This window comes from Heterodontus francisci, chromosome 35 (genome assembly GCF_036365525.1).
Source record: "Heterodontus francisci isolate sHetFra1 chromosome 35, sHetFra1.hap1, whole genome shotgun sequence".
Taxonomy (NCBI): Eukaryota; Metazoa; Chordata; class Chondrichthyes; order Heterodontiformes; family Heterodontidae; genus Heterodontus; species Heterodontus francisci.
In genome coordinates, this window is record NC_090405.1 from 24,202,039 (window position 1) to 24,207,340 (window position 5,302).

Genomic DNA, 5,302 nt, shown 5'->3' on the forward strand with positions numbered 1-5,302 from the left:
TGGCATCAAGGAGCCAGAGCAAAACTGGAGTCAATGGGAATCAAGAGGAAAACTCTCCACTGGTTGGAATCGTACCTAGCACAAAGGAAAATGGTTGTGATTGTTGGAGGTCAATCATCTCAGCTCCAGGACATTACTGCTGGAGCTCCTCAGGGTAGTATCCTCGGCCCAACCTTCTTCACTACTTCATCAGTGACCTTCCTTCAATCATAAGGTCAGAAGTGGGGATGTTCACTGATGATTGCAAAATTTAGCACCATTCGCGACTCCTCAGATACTGAAGCAGTCCATGTAGAAATGCAGCAAGACCTGGACAATATCCAGGCTTGGGCTGATAAGTGGCAAGTAACATTCGCGCCACACAAGTGCCAGGCAATGACCATCTCGAACAAAAGAGAATCTAACGATCTCCCATTGACATTCAACGGCATTACGATCGCTGAATCCCCCACTATCAACTTCCTGGGGGTTCCCATTGACCAGAAACTGAACTGGAGTAGCCTTATAAATAGTGTGACTACATGAGCTGGTCAGAGGGTAGGAATCATGCGGTGAGTAACTCACCTCCTGACTCCCCAAGCCTGTCCACCATTTACAAGGCACAAGTCTGGAGTGTGATGGAATACTCTCCACTTGCCTGGATGGGTGCAGCTCCAACAACATTCAAGAAGCTCGACACCATCCAGGACAAAGCAACACGCTTGATTGGCACCCCGTCCACAACATTCACTCCCTTCACCACTGACGTACAGTGGCATCAGTGTGTACCATCTACAAGATGCACAGCAACAATGCACCAAGGCTACTCAGGCAGCACCTTCCAAACCTGCATCCTCTACTGCCTAGAAGGACAAGGGCAGCAGATGCATGGGAATACAACCACCTGAAAGTTCTCCTCCAAGCGACACATCATCCTGACTTGGAACTATATCGACATTCCTTCCTTCACTGTCGCTGGGTAAAAATCCTGGAACTCCCTTCCTAATAGCACTGTGGGTGTACCTACCCCACATGGACTGCAGTGGTTCAAGAAGGAAGCTCACCACCACCTTCTCATGGGCAATTAGGGATGGACAATAAATGCTGGCCTGGCTGGCGACGTCCACATCCCATGAAACAAATAATTAAATGCAATAACAGCTCATCTCAATTCCTAGTATTTCTAAATCCCACCAGTCCAACATTAGCTGAACAATTATTGCATGTTGTGATTGACGGTCTGGTCTGTAAACTGCACTGTATCACAGATTGCTGACATTTGCTAACTGGAAGTGGGAACTGCAAAATCGGGACAGTAGTTCACACAGTCTGTCAGTGTGAAAGAATCAGGCAATGTGAGGTAATAGAATTTGTCTGTAAATGTTACACTCATATTGCTTTATATTTTTATATTGGAAATAAAAGTAATTATTTCGTGAAAATAGTGACATATTGTCCAAACTTTGGTAGCCAGTTGTTTTCGTCTTGCACTCAGCAGGGCAATCCACAAGAATACCAATTTAAGGGAAAACAACAACTTTCTTCTGTATGAGAAGAGAATGCTGATTGGTTGGCAAGTGAACTCTGATTGGGCGAGGCATTGCCATTCAGAATGCATCAGTTTATGGTAACTGACAGATAACTGCCCAGCTTTGTTTGAAATTTAAACCAGGCAGCTTGACTCTGATTGGTCAAGGCATTGTCCTGTGGAATGAGCCAGTGAATGGCTGTCACTTATTTTGTTTAGCTGAAACTGGCACAATGTGTGTGCATGTTCTTTCTGTCTGCAAAGAACAGGGCCCTGTGTATTAATATATGTAGCTTACAGTACACACCAATGCACCACACTGCGAGCCCTACTGACAGTCTTAAATCGGTTGTCAGTGTAATTCTTAGCACACTGAGAATTATTTAGCAAATGTTGTCCTATTGTTGAATCACATCTCATGTTGGATACTGTGTTTTGAGTTTTGCAAGCACGGGTTGGTTGGGTAGGGCCCATTGCGAACAGCGGAAGGGACATGTTATTTGATACAATCCGCCAGTTTTGGGATGTACGGTCTCGAAAATTAGCATCACACTGGTATTGAAATTCATATATCACGTTACTTATTTGTGTGATAGGCAGGATGTCTCTTTTGCTTGACAGCAGCATCCTGTTAGTGGCGAACACCACACTTGTTGCTCCTGCATAGTAACAGCAGGAAACAGCTCGCTTCACCTGTTACTCAAATACTGGGGATATATTACCCTTCCAGGGTAATTTGAGGGAGACTGGGCACTCTTCAGGGCTCAAAATGACGGCCTTCAGCCCATTTATAAGTTTGTGTGATATACAGATAGAAATGATCTGATCAGTGTAGCCATTGTAATGCAGGATGTCTTTGATTCGCCCTATTTCAGCATCAAGCTTGCATGGTGAGCAAATGGCTCAGCCCTATTTATGAGGTTGTCGATAAGACCAATCTTATAGCGCGTGGAACTGTAATAATCCCAACGCGTGTATTGACCAGTGAAGGTAGGTTTGCGGTAGACCGTGGTCGAAAACCCCTTCGCAGATTTCTCAACTAGTACATCAAGGAAAGGGAACTCATTTGACTGCTCCATTCTAAAGGTGAATTTGAGTGTAGGATGGAGCCCATGAAGACGTGCAAGGAAATTATTTCATGCAGCTGCGGATTCAAATATAGCAAACGTATCATCTACATATTGGAAATATGCAAGAGGTCGGAGGTTAGGTGTCATTCCCTTAAAAACACCCAACAAAGCGCTCGGAATGTGAGAAGGGACAAAGTGAGTGACCAAGTACATCAACTCCAAGTAAAACTCCACCATGTAGTGAAAACACTCCAAACACAACGGCTCTTTTAAGAGCCACCCACAATCGCTCTGAAAAAACTGCACCAACATCTCTCTAGAATTGGTTTATTTCATTTGTTTTAATGCTCAGTAACTCTCTGGAACTTTCTCACTGTCTTTGTGTTTTCTGTTTCAATCTGGTATGGAGATTCTGGGAAGATGAGTTTCACTGCCTGGGAGGATCTTTGTGGTTTTCCTGCAGAAACACAAAACAAAGTCTCTTTTCAGAGTCACCCACCGCATCATAGGGACAGCAGTGACCTGGGAACGGGAGCTGGGGTGTGTTTTACGCCGGAAATATCAGTTAATGATTTATGTTGTGCTCTCGTTATATTCCAATCTCTGAATTGAGCCTTTCCACCGCACCAGGGTTTTGGGGAGAGTTTTCATCGTTTCTTTTCCAAACGTACAGACGATGTTATAAAGTTGCTGATTTACCCAGATGGCGGATTCTCCCCTCACAGTGAAAAGTAACATCACACCTTCACATCTGCCCATTGTTTTATAATTGAATAATTAGTCAAATGGAATTATTTGTGATGTTATTTCCCCCAAGACGGTGTTTCCTGCAGTGAAACTGATCAGTTTCAGCTCAGTCATTCAGGGACCTGGAATTCCTGCAGTTTGATCCCGCTGTCACCCCAGCCCACTTCTGATTGGTCACCCTCTTCTCATAAAGTCAGTGACAGAACATGAGGAGGCCATTCGCCCCATTAAGTCTATGTCGGGCTTCCAATCTGTTCAGTCCCCGACTCGATCCCCAAAGCCCTGCATAATCCCTTTGGGTCAAAATGACCGTGGCAGGACTCGAACCTGCAATCTTCTGATAACATCATAGAATATATCGAAGTCAGACGCCTTATCCATTAGGCCACACGGCCATTAACTCACATGCATGATTCAATCAGAGAACCTCGAAGCACAAAATACAAAAAATCATTGGTTGAACCTGTCAACCTGGCACAATATTTGAATTTGTGAAAGCCGCCAATTTCACTGGAAGTGATCGACTGGAAAAGTACATAAAAATCTATTTTCCCGTAGCGGTTTAAATAAACTTTTGAAACACAATTTTGCTTTTACCGACTCAAATTGCTGGCGCTATTTTATGAACAGCTTTATTTTGCCAATTTTTGTCAACTTCTCATCCGTAACTGACAGTAAAAGACTCCGTTCAGCAATCTTTCACACGACAAATAACTCAAACTCGGTGTGGAAGTAATAAATTACAGACTATTGGTAATTCCCCTTCACACAGGCTTCAGGGGGACAGTGAGAAGCCACTGAAATAGTTGCTTCATCCTTTTAAAAGGTTCCCATTCTGTCCTGTTACTGACATGTTGGAATCAGATTTGTATTTAACAAGTTATTTCTGTGAAAACAAAATCCTCAATAGACCAGCTGGGAATCTGGGAATCACTGAAGTAAAATAAAAGGCTTTTGATTGAGAAGACGGGACCTTCTCACCAGCAGCCGGGTTACATTCCCCTCACATCCTTATTCAGTGAGCAGCTCTTTCCCTCGAGAAATAGACAGCAGCAGTTGGAAGTTCAGTAAAAGGATCGGTTCATTGAGACAAGTTTCTGACTGACAGGTGGTGCTGAATATTAATACAAGAAGGTCCTGGAATGGGAAACAAGTGTCCAGAGTGGGGTCTGAATTCAGGACAGGGAAATGGCCAGCACTGACACAGATCATTTCATTATTACATTGATATCTGACTGTCTATAAGGAGAAGCGAGTTAAACACATGATGGTGAAAGGAATGGAAGATGACGCTGGTTGTTCTAGATGAAGAGGGATAGACAGAGGTGTGGGTACAGCAGACTTCAGACAGTAATCAGCCCTTTCAGATACTGTGGGTGGATCTGAAAAGAGCCTTTGGGTATTTGATAAAATCCTGGCAGATTGACTTGGTTTTGGTACCCGGAGCGCTGGTTTTCTTGGGCAGCAACACGGCCTGGATATTCGGCAGCACCCTGCCCTCAGTGTCCTGGAATCAAAAGCAAGTGTCCAGAGTGGGGCCTGAAATCAGGAGAGGGAAAAAAGCTCTTTGTTTAAAAACCCTCAAATAGCTACCTTGTAATCGGTCAGGTTACTAATGTTTTAGTTAGTGTAATTTATGAATAATTACTAATTAGAAAGTGCTGTTTGGACAGAGTGTAAAGCTGTGAGTTGATGTGTGAGGGACTTCACTGACTAGGGGAAGGAGGTGCTCTTTGGTCTCTCTTTTTTTTTCTGCCTTTTCAGCCTCCATGATACAGGGGAAGAAGCTGATCGGTGAGTAACTGGTAAATTATTCTACTTATTACACTTATTACACGAGCAATAATGAGTTTGTAAAGCTAAGTAATGGCAGGGCAGCTCGAAAAGTAAAAGTTCGAAATTGGGGGAAGGCAAATTTTACAAAACTGAGAGGTGATTTGGTGGATGTGGACTGGATACAACTACTTGAAGGAAACCC

The 5,302-nt window shown here is 43.6% G+C and overlaps 1 non-coding gene across 1 annotated transcript; it reads right to left on the bottom strand.

The window, feature by feature from the left end:
- Positions 1 to 3,630: 3,630 nt before the first annotated feature.
- trnar-ucg (transfer RNA arginine (anticodon UCG)) lies at positions 3,631 to 3,719 on the bottom strand. The gene is given in 2 exon segments: positions 3,631 to 3,666; positions 3,683 to 3,719. It is a non-coding gene; the product is annotated as a tRNA-Arg (tRNA).
- Between the last annotated feature and the right edge of the window lie 1,583 nt (positions 3,720 to 5,302).